The 15,301-nt window shown below is 39.7% G+C and overlaps 1 non-coding gene across 7 annotated transcripts in view; it reads right to left on the reverse strand.

The window, feature by feature from the left end:
• Window positions 1–15,301, reverse strand: part of LOC112532525 — a 243,058-nt gene that overhangs the window by 140,026 nt on the left and 87,731 nt on the right. For 4 of the 7 annotated variants that reach the window (XR_006939490.1, XR_006939488.1, XR_006939489.1 and 1 more), the window contains 4 exons: window positions 13,285–13,556; window positions 13,023–13,049; window positions 3,621–3,789; window positions 132–336 (listed from right to left, as the gene is read on the reverse strand). This is a non-coding gene — a transcript (uncharacterized LOC112532525). The remainder of the gene's footprint in view (window positions 1–131; window positions 337–3,620; window positions 3,790–13,022; window positions 13,050–13,284; window positions 13,557–15,301) is intronic. The other 3 variants (XR_003075402.3, XR_006939487.1, XR_006939491.1) reach the window with 2 other exon arrangements.

Raw genomic sequence — 15,301 nt, forward strand, 5'->3', positions numbered from 1 at the left:
CAATTGTAAGTGAATTCAAATTTCAGGAACAGACCCGTTAGAACCTATTTTTTCAAGACCATGGGTATTGAAAATTCCCAATTCCCAAGACCATAAGTATAGGCAAAATCAGAACATGTGAATCAGCTCACTTAAGTCGAAGATCCCTGGTATTTTTCCAGTGAATATTTCAGTCTCGTTTTGAAAAACAGACTCAAGACAGATTTTCTTCTAGTGTCTGTCTGAATGGTACTTTCGCCTCCACATGAGAATGCTGTACTGTTTTCAGATTCATTCCAATACTTTTCCCAGTGTTTCACTTTGAACTGAAGAAAATGAGAATTCTGAAGGCGCACCCTTTTAAAAAAAAAAGAGTCATATCAGGTCACAACGATTTGGCTTAGATGGCTACATAAAACAGTGCAGTTGGCACAGATCTATCATAAACAGCTTGGTAGTGATTTTGAATGAAAATGAGTATGCTTGGAAGCCTGCTGAAAGACGAACATGGAGATGTAGATTTTCAGTTCTCCATCCTATTCTTCATGCTGGCAAAGCACCTGCATGTTGTTATAGGCAAATGCCAAACTCTTTGTTTTGAGACAAGAGTTTACTCACTCCCTCGTTTATAGCCACTTTCATGCATTCTCATGCAGGCTTTCTTCTCTGTTTATTCTCAGTTCAGTGCTGTGACAGCCTCTGGTATTCCATTGCAACAGTAAATTCTATTTTCCAAGTGCCTTGTTTCCCAAGAACCACACTGTCAGATCCACATAACTTCTTCAGAAATTATTTTTAAGGATGAGCTGGCAAACCTGAGGTTCAGAAGCTTCTATTAGTACCCAGATTATACCCCATTCCCTACAAGCAACCCTAGGAGGCTTCCAAATCTCTCTTTGTCACAGCAGGCTTCTGAAGAAGACAGAAATGAAAGTATCAGTGTGGCTCTCTGGAAGCAATACATGCAGAAAGCAAGAGGGATGAGGCACTGTTTTTCTCCAGTTTTACCCTAGGACAAATTCACTTACTTGAATGGAGTAGAATTAATATAATGCAGTGATAAATCAGATCTACTGATTCACTGACAGTGCCCCTGTAGGACCTTCTTGAGCACCAGCCTACTGAACATTGCTTGCAGCAATGTCTTCCCTAACACTGTGCCATGCCATTTCCACAGACAAATTGTTTCCTGACACAGCATAGACTGATCTACATGTTTCCTTCTTAGTTAATGCATTATAACCACATTGTTATGCACTGGCTGCCTTCTAATTTGTGTGCAAAGGTTTTCTGAGTCACACAGCCTTCAGCTGTGGCAAATCCATGTGGAGTTTTGACTCCTGAAGCACCCAAAGATCACAGGAGTTACACACGCAAAACATATTTTCTATATTTACCAAACTACTTTTATGATTTGATTATTTGAGAAACAAGGGGAGAAAAGACATGTCAGACCATTGGAGCCAAGAGTGCCTTTTAAGGAAGCAGTGATAGTCTTTTGGCCTTGAAGTCCAAGGCAGAAAAGGATCCTTGAAGAACTATTTACATATCTCTTGGCCTTTTTTGAACTCATCAACATTTTTCCACCTTTTGTTGTCAGTCAGATGTTAATCCCTAGAGGCAGCTTCAGACGGTGAAAATTTAAGTCTGGTCATAATTGCATGATAATTAGCAGCTCTCAGTAGCAACAAGCCAAAGAATAAGCATTTCATCCAAGTATATCTAGTCATTGTTTCGATGACACCTTTCTAACTCAAACTTTCTTATTTCCAGCCAATGTCAAAAATACCATAGCAGCAGGACAATATGAAAGTCAACCCATTTTTGGAAATCAGATAGGAAGAAAAAGTGCCTTAAGAAATTGCAAGAAGCACCACTGTTCCAGTCTTTCAACAATTCCAGGAGACCTTTGCTGTTGGAAACACTCTGATATATTCCTGGAGTCAGAAAACATTCATCGATTATCATAGAATCCTAAAATCATAGAATCTTTAGAGTTGTAAGGGACCTTCAAAGGTCATCTAGTGCAGATTCCCTGCAATGAACCCGGACATCCACCTCAGTCAGGTTGCTCAGAGCCTAGTCCAGCCTGAGCTTGAGTGTCTCCAGGGACAAGGCCTCTGCATCTCTGGGAAAATCATTCCAGTGCCTCATCACTCACTCTGTAAAAGACTTTTTCTTTATATTCAGCCTAAATCTACCCTCTTGAAGCTTGAAGCCATTTCTCCTTGTCCTGTCACTACAGACCCTACTAAAGAGTCTGTCCCCTTCTTTCTTGTAGCTCTCTTTGAGATACCAAAAGGCCGCTATCTCATCACCTCGGAGCCTTCTCTTCTCCAGGCTGAACAATCCCAGATCTCTCAGCCTTTCAACCAGTGTTTTCCCAGGCAAAGCAACAATGAATAAAATAAAAATTTGTATTAAACAGTTATAATTCAAGTTGGCCCTGAAAAGCCCTGTCAGCAACTAGGTGGGAGAAGAAAGGTAACCTGAGGAGGACAATGAAATACTGAAGGGCACTGCTGTAAGCCTACCCATCACTGTGAGAAAGAAAAAGACAGGGCTACCATCTCACCTCAGTCTCCTATCCAGCCAATGAAGAGATATGGGCACTGTTAAGGACAGAGTCCATCTGACATTTTAGTCATCTGCTTCAGGAGAAGTAGAGATGGTACCTGTAGTCCACTGACTACATTGATTGTGTATCCACAGATCATAGAAGGATTCTCAGTGACTACCTAACTACAGACTTCTACATTTCACATGCATTTACATATAGTTAGAAAAATTTCACCCTTTGACTCTAATCACATAGTACTACTGCTCTTGTAGGCTCCAGTAGTGAAAACTCCTTCAGAAGACAGTGATATCCAATATGAGAAAACAAGACAGCTGGTTGTCAGCAATCTTCAGGAAACAGTCAGGGATGTCAGAGATAAATAATCATTGGTCAAAACCCTGTAAGATTCTCTGTTCCAGGAGGCAAGAAAATACAGACAGCTCTACTACAAAAGGAGCAGTTCCAACACATTTACAACTGTTATCATCCAGACATTTGTCCCACCTTTTTTTAACAGGAGTATATCTCCCTTTCCTCTCTCTTGCTGAGGAAAAGATATTTGATCCAATCGTGAACCAGATCCTAAATTACCTGGGCTTAGTCCAGATATCCCTCCTCAGGATTAGCAAACTCCATCAAGATGAGGAATACAATTAAGGAATGGAGGGAGATACCTATACTTTAAGCTTTTCCAGACTCCATGGAGCCACTCTCCCAGAGCCCTCTACAAAACTGAACAGGGTGTTTTGAAGGTTCCTTTCATCTTCTGGTATACACTTCCATTCATTTCAAAAAACAAAACAAACTCCACAAAGCAGGAAAGACAGAAAGCTTGGGGAGAAAGAAAGCACAAATTAACTAGAGATCTCATGTGTTCACTTTAGACTTCAGTGTACTCATGGTCCCTATGTGAATAAAGCAAACGAACACAATGATGAATTAACCAAGCTTGAAAGGATAACAAGAATTGAAATTATTGTAATTATACAGTGTTCACAGAAATGCCAAACTGAAGTACTCTGAATTGTAAATGAGACCTGAGGGTCAAATTCTGTCCCAGGGAACACATCAAAAAACTCACCCAAGTGAAGTAGCAGCGACCAGTAATCCAGAGCAAGACTCTGTGCGTACTGACCCTTCCCTGGGGAATTCCTCTCTTCCTTTGGATTCAGATTCTCTGACTTCAGGATTATAATCACTGTCTTCTATACTCAGTCAGTTAACGTTCTTGCTCCTCTACTATATGCCTGCTGGAAGGAAAAACTGAACTTCAGCCATGAGAATACAGAATCCTGGACTTCCTGACCTGCACTTGTTGAACACCCTGGATTTTTTACACAAATACAGGTACGTACAATACCAAGGGATCCTCTGCTTTTAATAACCACAATCTTTCTGAAATAGCTCAAAATGGATGTACCACACATTTCAGTTACAGTTTAGGCCCACAGTTTAAGCTCTGTTCTGCTCTAACAGCAGATACATTAAGGAGGAAAAAAAAAAGCAAATAGAGTATCCTAAATCTAAGTAACACTATATTTGCTCAACCTAAAGGCACAACACACCACTTTAGACATAATTCCCTTTAGTTTTCATCATTTACAATACCTTAGGGAGATTCTGAATGCCCCCTAGTTCAGGAGGGCGCTTCACATATTCTCCTGTTTGCCCCTAGCCTGCTGCTACACTTGGCCCACTGGGCCCTTCTGACCTTAACCATCTTCATAAGCACAATGGATAGAGTTTGTTCCAGTTACCTACCTCTTGCATCTGATGTAAACCTGGTACAAATTACAAATACTCATCACAAGCTGTATGTTGGTATAGAATTTAGCTAATAATCTTCTCCAGCACAGGTTCTGTGTAACTCATTAGGTGATAAATTCTTTAATATCTTTCATGTAGTTTACCTTACTGATTAAATCAATGCTGATGATATCCCACAGATTTGCAGAGGGACTTCACCTACTTACACACAACCGTGGAAGCCTTTTAAATGGGATTTCATGGAGTATACTTTGGCACGCCATTGAAAACAAGTTTATTTTACTTGCAAGATCACATACTCAGCTCAGCAGTGTTGAAATGTGGCAATGAATTCCTCTCATCACGTAGAGATGATGATCAGCAATACTACCAATAGATAGGAAAAACTAACCAAGTTGCCCTAGTCAGTGGATCTTACTTGCATTTAAAACTGACACATACATAGCAATTTGCCTGTGTTCTGCAGCAGCTGCAAACTATTAACTATGACAATGAAGTTGATTTTTAAACCAACAAATATGATGGCTATTATGAAAGTTCTACCACTGTCACATGGTGTGCAGCCTTTAAATTCATCCCTTGCTGTGTGGCTGAACTTTTATTGAATTTTTTTTAAATTAAAAGAAGGTCATGTGAGGACAGAAAACCTCTTTGTCAATCAGACTGTGTAGCGCAAAAAATTCTTTCAGAACTCTCATGAAAGCCAAGACCAGCATACTGTACTTAATGCACAATGTTGCAGAGATACTACAGCTGTGTTTGAGAGATGAAAAGATAATCCCTCTCATTCCCCATTGCTTCCTTTCACCTCCAAAATGCCATCATCTATGTTGGGTTCCCAGAAAATCTAGCACCAAAGGATCCAACTGAGGGAGTTTTCAATATAAGAAACCTTCAAAATAATAGCTTTAGCCCAAAACATGTCTGTAATTCACTGACAGAAACAAAACACAGGAAAGGCAGCTGCCAAACCATGAGATACATTCAGAAGGAAAAGAAGGATTTTAGCTTCTTATGAGGGCTGGGGATGTATTTGAGAAATTCTTACAGTGGGATATAATATAAAATGCCTCTTATTATGCAGAATTAAATCCTGGGGAACTATTCTGTAAAAATCAAGATCTAGCTTTTAAATAATATGCATTTTTCCTCTATGGTCCCAATTACATACCATAAAATATATTCAAATGCTAGAAGCCCTTATAGCTACTCAGCTGAAGATCCGATTCCTCCTAGTTTCTATTTCCATTCATCTTCTTTCTCACCTCATCATATGAGCTACCCCTCTCCCTCAAAAGAAAGGCACAGAAACCCACAAGAGGGCACGATCAGGCGGAGAAGGGGGGTGAGCCTCACTGTTTTACATAACAAAATCATATGCATCAAAACACACACACACATACACACACACACAACTTCCCAAATGTCTGAGGTTAGTTATCCTTCATGTCCTGACAAGTTACACCCACCTTTCCCAGAGGAACAAAGTCACTCAATAACAAGTACCAGACTTCTGTTAGAACAGCAAATAAAGTAGGACCACCTACTGCCCAATTCTGCAAACATTTACTGGTAGACAATCCTGCATGCCTACCGCCAAGCACAACCTCTGAGTTTCAGCTGGTCTGACCATGTTACTAAGTGCCGTATCTCCAGCAAATGTTCACAGAGTTACGCTCCATTGCTAGGTCAAAATCAGGCCAATTCTGCAACCCCTGTTTACAGTAGGCCTTAGGCACTAACTGATGATGGAATAACTCAAAAGAATGAAATGCTCTTTTGGATTTCAGGATAAGGCCCCCCAGTCAACATGTGGGAGCATTTATGGCTCTGTGAGACCTACGTTAAAAAATAACTTAAAACCAGACAGTGTTTCCCTACGAGTGGCCAGTTTTCCCATGTTCCAGTTTGCTCTTTCAAAGAGGCCGGTAGCCTGAGATATCAGTCATTATGTGAAAATGACAACATTCAATTATAACAATAGCAATTTTCAAGTGATGTTTTTTTTTTCAGTAGATGTATGACATTCCTAGACATTCTATTAATTAGCAGGCCTTAGGCAACACATTTGGTAAAACAGAACAATCTGGCCTTTGATTTTTATCCAGGCCTTACCCAAGATCACACAGAGGTAGCCAGGCTGCTGATAGATCCCCCACATGGAGCACACACCCCCAGCAAGCAGCTGTGTTAAGAACTACATGCACCCCACTTTCAAGAATTTTCAGTCTGAAAGGAAAGAGAAAATGACTGTGCTGGACTGGGCAAAGCAGAATCTGTTCAGCAGACTTTACTAATCAGCCCCAAATCTGTGTTGGTGTCCTTTTTCCAGTTACCTGTCTCAGCTCCACTATAAAAAACATCCTGGCTGAAAAAACATGTCCTAAATGTTTCCTGTATTTCAGGAATTCAAACAAGCCCATTACTTTCAAAGTAAGGAGGCTATTAATATCCCGATGAGCATCTGAAATTAACAGCATCGCAGGTTCTACACCTACGTGATGGTTATCTAGGAAGCTGGCATCCTTGTTACATCTTTTCTGGGCAGCTACAGTTACAATCCATCAGAACATAGGATGAAAAACATCATCTCAGAAGATGTTGTAAGGTTCCAGCGGAAACACTCAAGCTTTTGATACTCCCACCTGCATTAATAATTTCTGGTTGCACTGGATAAAGATCTATGAGTTCCTTCATGTTTAGGAATTTATTAAGGTAACCAAAACTTTGGAATCTTTCTTACTTGTATTATTCACTTCATCTGTTGACAATAATGATTCTGTTACATTAAGGATAATTAGGGCTTTCAAAGACATTTCCACATTTTTCAGTGACGTAGCTGTAACTAAAACAATATCCAGAGGAGAAGGAGAAGGAGTATTCGATCTTGAAAGCAGTCAGACTGTCTGGAGAAGATATATTTTGAAGGTTTTATTGGTGGCCTTCTGAGAAAGGCAGCTATGACCTAAGCTTGAAGGCTAGTAAGGACGATGTGGGTTTGTGTGGGAGGGGGTTAAATCTAATTTGTAAATGGTGAGTTATTAGCCCTGACATTTGAGAATAGACACTGCATTGTGTTGATGATGAGAGCAATCCTAGTTTTCTTGTTAATGGCAGTGATTCATTCTTTCCCACTCCACTATTGTTCCCATTTACCTGGCAAAGAGAATTACTTCATATGTGTTTCCAATTGCCGATTTCTAGAGAAACAGTTCAAATGGGAACAGGAGAAGAAATGCACTAGACAGGCAGAGTTCTGAGAGCAGCTCTAGTGGATCTCAGAATGGGTGTGTTATTATTTCCAAGTCTCTTTTTCTCCCTCCTCTACTTGCCTTTGCATATGAGAAAGACATGGCTCTCCTCTCTCCTTACTCAGAGCTTTCAATCGCTTTTTCTTTCAAGTCAGTTTTAAACTCAAACTTTTCAAAAATTTTTAAAATACCTTAAGGTGAGTAAAGAATCTGGAAGCTTTAACTAGCTGGGTGAGGTCATGCTCCTTCAAATTTACATGTTGTCGTACATCTGGTATCACAGAGCAATCAGCCTTGGATTCTCCACTGCTGGCTTACCCAACTGCACAAAAATAGCTATGCCCCAAGTGGTATCCTATGTCCAAACAGAAGGGGTCTCAGCTAATTATTTTGACAGAAGTACATATATTAAGCTTTTTAAGATTTGTCTCAAAGCTATGGCATATCAGGACAATGACCAGGAGTAAATCGAGACTCAAGTCTCCACAAAGAACTGTCTCTCCAACAGTGTGTTTTATAACATGTCTGACTACTGTCTGTCAGTTTGCAAAATGCTAAACACAGTCATTTCTCTGCCTACCTCCCCTCCATCCCAGCAGACTGTCCCACTGGTAGACAGGCCTGATCCCCTGCAAATGTGAAGTAACAGAGCTGCATTGACGTCAGTGACGATACTTCTCTTTATTACAAATACTAGTCTGGCCCTCCTACTTTTACGAATGCCCCTGAGGGGACTACATGAAAAACAAAGCCTGGAAAAGTACAGAGCTATGACTAGGGAACAGCCCATGGCACAGATGAGGGGACAGTAGCCATAAAGAGCTTGAATCCAGATGTGAAATTCTCCATCTCATATGTGAAACAAGTTAACTATTGGGTCAACCTTGCCCATAACACACAGATTTCTGAGGGCAGCTCCACCCAAAGATCTTTGGGAGCTATTTACTTAGAGGCATGCAAGCAGCTGTATAACTGCCAAAAGAATGAAGCAAATTCCACCCTTTGTGCAGCTATCCAGGGCCACTGCAGCAGGCAGGGCAGGCAAGCTGACTGACATGCTGGGGCGCGCCATGCACAGCTACTTCATGTGTCCAGTGAGCATGGAGACCTCAGCTGCAATTTCACTGGTGGAGCAGAAGGCATCATGTCCAGAGACAGCAGAGGGCACAAAACTGACCTCAAACAAACTTAGTTTAAGTGGAATGCGGTATCCTCAATTCCTTCCTGGGTTTCAAGCAACTAAGCACTTTACTGTGCAACCTACTGTAGGGAACCTGTTTTTTAGCATGAGAGTTGGACTCCATGATCTCCAGAGGTCCCTTCCAAACCCTACAATTCAGTGATTCTGTGAAGTGAAGAGATGCATGAAATTCATATTGAGCCCTCAAGCTATTAATGCCTACTGCACAGAGCTACATCACTCTCTGATCTTCCACAGTCAGCCATAGAGGTAGCTGGGCTTTGGCCATGCAGAATTCCCACAGATTTCAATGGGAATTTCAGTGTTCCAATCTAGACACCAAGAATGCATCTTTGGACCCAGAACTCTGAGTGCTGGAGCCACATTCAATATCAGCGTCTGGCAACACCCATTTGTGAAACAGTGACTCATTCACAGGCACAACTTTAGAGGGACAGACAGGATGACTTTAATCATACATTTCCATTTCGTTAACAAAACTCAGTAAAACCAGATGAGCATCCTGGATGATAATAGTTGGTATTAATGTAATGACTGTAGTGATCCACTGCCATAGTTAAGAATAGTTTTATATCATACAGAGTGCACTGGTTTAATTTGCTTCAAGAGCATAACAGTTAATGGACTCCTGCAGCTAAGGACAAAATAATTGTTTAAATGGGCACCATTTTCTTTTTTTTTTTTCCTGAAAATAAGATACATGAAAAATGAATTATAGAAAGTAATTTGATAGAGACAGATCTTCAAAAGTACCTAGGTGACCTAGGAGTCTAAGATGCCGGATAAATAAGCTGCCATTAGCACTTTACATTCATTGTAAGCAAGGGAGCAAATGGTTTGTGTAATGGTCCACAAAGGGAGGAGCAAGTAATTCAGACAAATATTTCTTCAAGGTGCTCATCTGTTATGGCTGCACAGTCCTTCCCAGTGGCCATCTCAGTTTCCATTCAAACACAGCTTTTAGTCTTTCCCTCTAATATTACCATATAACACGCCTCAGACTTGACAGAAAGCATCTAAAAACACACTGTTAAAGCTGGAGTTTGGCACTGGGCTCTTACTGAAGGGCTTTCTTAAATAGAATAGGCAGTGTTTCAGGCGCTGTTTTTCTGGATCCGCATGTTTAGCTAACCAGCCTAACATGTTCAGGGTACACTTCCATGGCAGCTTGCAAGCAGATGCCAATTCCCTCTGCTCGTGCTACAAGATGCCCAGATAGAAGTTACCTCTAATCTTAAAGTCATGTAACTGCAACCCTTTAGCACTGATCCCAAGCTAACATATCCTGCTTCCCAGCAGGACTTGTTAGTTCACATGCTAATCATGGCTGCACAGCTTCACATTCAGAGCCAGATTTCAACCAGCCAGCTTGGAGCACGCACAGAGTGAGTTCATATCTGCCTGCCAAACCCTGAGTAGACATATCTTCAGTGACTCAAGTACAGCTAGGAGTACAAACCAGGGATGAATCTTGTGTAATATTCTCACAGTCCACTAAAAGGCTAGCCTTGCTCGGTACTTTTTTGGAGCAAGTAAGAGTATAGTAGCCTGCTTTGCTTTCTTGATATGATCACTCCTTACTTTGTGTACCAAAGCTCTTCCTCACTGACACTTCTCCAGCTTCATCCCAAGTCCTGTTCCACTTAGAAGGCCAAGTGTCCTTCTGCTCAGAGACATTAGTTCCTTCAGGATTTGCCTCCACATGAAAAATGAAAGCAACATGTGCCAAACAAAACTCCTCTTGCTAATATTTCCTAACCTCCTCCCAGACTCTGTAGGATAACAAGTGCTTCTCTAGATCCCCAAGGAAAACCAGGACCTCACAAAATACTCCTGAGCTGATGATTTAAATTCTGTATTGCAGCCCGAAAGCCCTCTGGTTAGAGTCATGGCAGCCAGCTGAAGCATGGTATTTCCTACAGCTGTCTCAGTCCTAGAGGAAAATACCAAATTCTTTGATATAGATACATTTTCTACAATGCCCATATTGCTCTATTTTTCTAGAGCAAAAAGAACAAGTGAGAATTAAAAAATTTTATTCCTGAAACTTGTCTACTTCCTCTATTTCTTGTGCAGTTTCTCTTGTTATTTCTTGTTATTTTTCTAGACCTTGTTATTTTTCTCTTGTTATTTTTCTAGACCTTTATCTACTTTCTCACCCCTAAATATTATAGCAAAACACCTAGTAGGAAGTTTGTCTGCCATCTCTATCCAGTGGCTAGCTACTTTAATATATTATATTAAGTGGAAACTACCAACTTGAAAATCTATAGTGCTTTGGATCTCAGCTTGCACTAGGAGTTAACTGTAAGATAGAAAATTCATACAAAACAAGAGCTTCCCCCACCCTTTCAAACAAGTTTTCTATTATCTTCTATTTTTTCCTCCACACAAATCATGGAAAAAAAGTTCCCTCTGTCACAATATAACTTCATTGAAGTTATCATTCATCTTTTTGTATCCTAGCAGGCCATTCATTTAACAAAGAAGCTTAGAAAGCTACCATTGGTTTTCCAGTAATACATTCATCCATATTTCTTAGTATTCACATTAGTATCTGCTGTTTTTCTAGTATCCATATTTTAAAATCATAGAGATAATTTCTCTAGACTTACAAACACTTCAGGCAACACCAACCTGGAAACATATTATTTTGAACCTTCCATCATGACTGCAGCTTCCACATGCATTCCCACTTTTGCATAACTTTGCACACTAAGTCACCTAAATTTGATTTTTCAATTTCCAGTTTACTTTAGATAGAGCCTGCATCAGCCCATCCAATTCGGCAGACTCTCTGGGACCTTGTGAACACAACTCAGGATAAAATAGCAATTAATACAACACAGAATTGCCTTAAACAAAGTCTAGAAATGTAATCCATCTTAGAAATAAAAGTCCACACAGTCAAGCCACAAGTCTCGGCCTAACTCCAACACATATCTTTATCCAATCTCCTGGAGGCCAAACATAAAATTTATCCTAACCATAAGGAAAAGAAGCAGCAAACCAAGCTTCACTAACACTGCCACCTTACTGGTCTAGTATTCAGGCCTGGGAACAGTTAGCCAGAAAACTTCTGCTGACCTCAGCTTCTGGGACAGTTCTTCCCTGTTTAACCTTGAATCTTTCACATACACATGGAGATAAACACCCAAAGTTCTACATGCTAAGACTTATGCAAACACATTTTGTGCCAAAGAGCATAGGCCAATAACCTGCAAAGATCCACACCCACACAGAATTGCACAATAGACCACACGTATATGGGAGTGTGGCATTTGCCTATCACTAAAAATTATCAAGCACCAGTCATTCCCAGAATCAGTTTGCTGGTCTCAATGGATCTGTTACACTGCATTTATTCTTGCCTTAAGCAATACCTTCTATGCCAATCATTCATACCAACGTGGGAGCTCACCCAGATCCTTCCCTCACCGTCTTTCAGGTCCTCAAGCTCAATAACATTTAATTCACCAAGAGGAATTCCTCTGGCTCTTCTCTGCAATCCTAATTTCACCTTTATCCCTTCATCCTGAAGAGCTGCCAGAGGCATAGAGAGCCTACTCCAGAGGGATCCCAAATTCCGTAGTCCATTGCAGCCCAACACTACACGATTGCAAATCTTTCAAAGGAAAGAAGAGAATCCATAAAACACCATCAGACATCTAATACTTCAAAATGGAAATTCATACATAAGTTGTAAATTCTTCAAACAAACGCACTCAGCTAATGCGCAGATTTCCTCTGATCCTCAAAGGCTGAACAACAGGCACTTCACTGTTGCCTTGTGCGTAAACTCTGATCTACTAGCTGATGAGTGGATGGGGCCCAGGAAGACCAGTACTCCTGGCAAGAGCAACAGAACTTTCCTCCTAATTCTACCACACACACAGTAAGCAATACACCATTTAATTGACACCCTTAGTTATTTCAGAACAGGTACAAAAAAAACTGGAGCTGAAGAAGCAGCCCCCGAACTCACCCAGAATGCTAAATCAAAAGGTATTTTGTAGATTTTCAACTCCAGTGGAAAGACCCAACCAACAATCCAAATAATCTCAAAATAATAACAGCCCTTAATCTAACACATATCAGCAAATTCCTGTTTCGCCCTTTTCTAGCAAAAATAACAACACTTTAGTTGCCAGTGCATTAATAAGATCCTATTTCTGCTCCAAAGACTGAATAGAACCTTTGTTCTTCACAGCAAAGGATTAAGAAGGTTGCTATTTTGGTAACAAGATGTGGTAGAGGTACTTACTTTGCAGCTGAGATCCAGGCTGGATGGCTGAGAAAGGAATAAACTCTGTTACCTCAGATGAACTTAATTCTCATAATCAGTATATCAGACTCGCTTAGCATGATGCATATAATTAACAATAAAAGAGAGACTATTCATGAATAATTACAATTTGATACTGTTTAAGCTCATTTACAAAATGTGCCCTATGTTGTACAGAAAAACATTAATGTAATTTTATAAGATGGCAACACGTACACACATATTACATAAGAATACTTACTTTCTATGCAGATTATTGGTCAGTTGCTTCTTTTTTTTTTTTTTTTTCCACTTTTTTTCTGGATATCTCACTTCTTTTAACAGTTCATCATAGAGAAAATTTGTTATAAAGTGCCACTAGAAAAAAAGAAGTGTCAGAAAAACAACACATGGACAGAGACAAATGAGAGAACACTCTGAAAAGAAGATCAAATCATAGGACACAGATCCAAGCACTGAGGCACCCAGATGATTGAGAAAACTGTTTGTGAGGCTGGAAAAGGAAGCAGTGACCTGTGAAAATGAAAGCAACTTCATGAAAACATTAGTCATGTCAAAAATATGTTGTTTATAGTTATCGTAACAACATTTTTATTAAACAAACTTGTTTAGTATATAAAGTTGTTGCACGTAAAACATTTCCAAAGGACTAGGGTAGGTAAGGCAGTGTGGTTAGAAACTGGCACCACTTTTAATTACACAGGGATTAACTTTTTTGCACTTAGAAATGGAAATGCTTGGGGCTCACATCAGAGGAGGTCCAAATTTATAAATGAAAAGTATTATTGTAATAAAATCAAGGAGCATCTTTAAATACAGCAAACAGACACAGAAATGAAGGTAAAAAGAGCCTTGATATCTCACTTGTATCCTGCCTATTGGCCGTTGACATGACAAAGGACCTTGGAAACATGACAAAAATGAAACAATTTACTCTTATTTCCAGTCCAGCAGGACAGTTGTATGTATAAATATATTTTTCAAGGACCACCACGATGAAAAACAATCCCAGAAATGGGCAGAACATCAGCATGAAATTTATTCCATTGGTCATAACCGATATCCTATGGGAATGCTGTTTTACATCCAATGAAACTCTCCTATCTCTCCTTCTCTAAGAAACAGTAGAAATAGGACAATGAAAATCCACAGACGTTCAGATATCTCTGGCAATACAGGTGCCAGATATCCCAGGGAAACAAATCTTACAGTTGAGTTTTGTCTGCATGACTCATCATATGCCTACTACCTCTTCAATAACTTTTGACACAATCACAAATTTCAACCATATCTGATAAAAGCAGACACCTCAAACATAATTATATTACTAGCAGGAGGCAGGAAAATAGTTGTATTGATATATAGAATGACCTTAATACTGCTTCTAATAAGGAAAGGCTTCAGTGTAAACATATGCTACTAGGCTTTCAGGGAATCCACAGTACTGAACAGTTAGAAATTTCCTAGCCATTGGAAAAGCTCCAATTGGAGCTTGAGCCTTGTTAGAAAAGTAGACAGCCCAATATCATAGGAAATGAGACCTTATTCAAAATGGGACTTTATTCATTCCAAGCTCAGGGAATCACAGTTTTCCAAATAAAGAGTGGAAAAGAGATTGTGCTTACAAGTTTACATTTGCAGGTAACACTTCAATGAAACTTAAAAGGATTTGGGCTTGATGCAGATGTGACAGATTGAAACTTTTGCTCTGTAATGTGAAGGAAGCGAGAAATTCAAACAATCCCTTCTCTTGAGTTTACAGAACATATTGATTCCCTTTCAGATCTTTCAGTAGGTTAACTAAACAAAATATCTATTTACAGCATAAAAAGGGATCAAGTTCTTCAAGGATTGCCATGTGAGTATCAGTGCAAAGTAGTGACCAGTTACAGGAGGATCTACATACTGAAGCTTTCCATGTTTATTCTACCAGTATGAAAAATAATTGCAGATTATAAAAAAACTCCCTTGTGGAATACTTGAAGAACTTGTAGCATAGTTTTATTTTCATATCATCATAGAAATGCTTTGAATCTCAAATGATAACTCTCTCTGCAGAGCCTTAAGGTCCCCAACCATGTAGCTTGGCCCACACTGGTGCAACTCTGACAGATCTCTAAGACAGATACACTTACAGAAGAAAAGAAGGATCTTAACAATGCAACACTGGTTACTCAAATCTTATTACAACATATTAGCACGTACCAGATTCTGCAGATTTTGCATGAAGATCCCTAACATTTTGGTAACATTTTAGC

This window comes from Gallus gallus, chromosome 5 (assembly GCF_016699485.2).
Source record: "Gallus gallus isolate bGalGal1 chromosome 5, bGalGal1.mat.broiler.GRCg7b, whole genome shotgun sequence".
Lineage (NCBI taxonomy): Eukaryota > Metazoa > Chordata > Aves > Galliformes > Phasianidae > Gallus > Gallus gallus.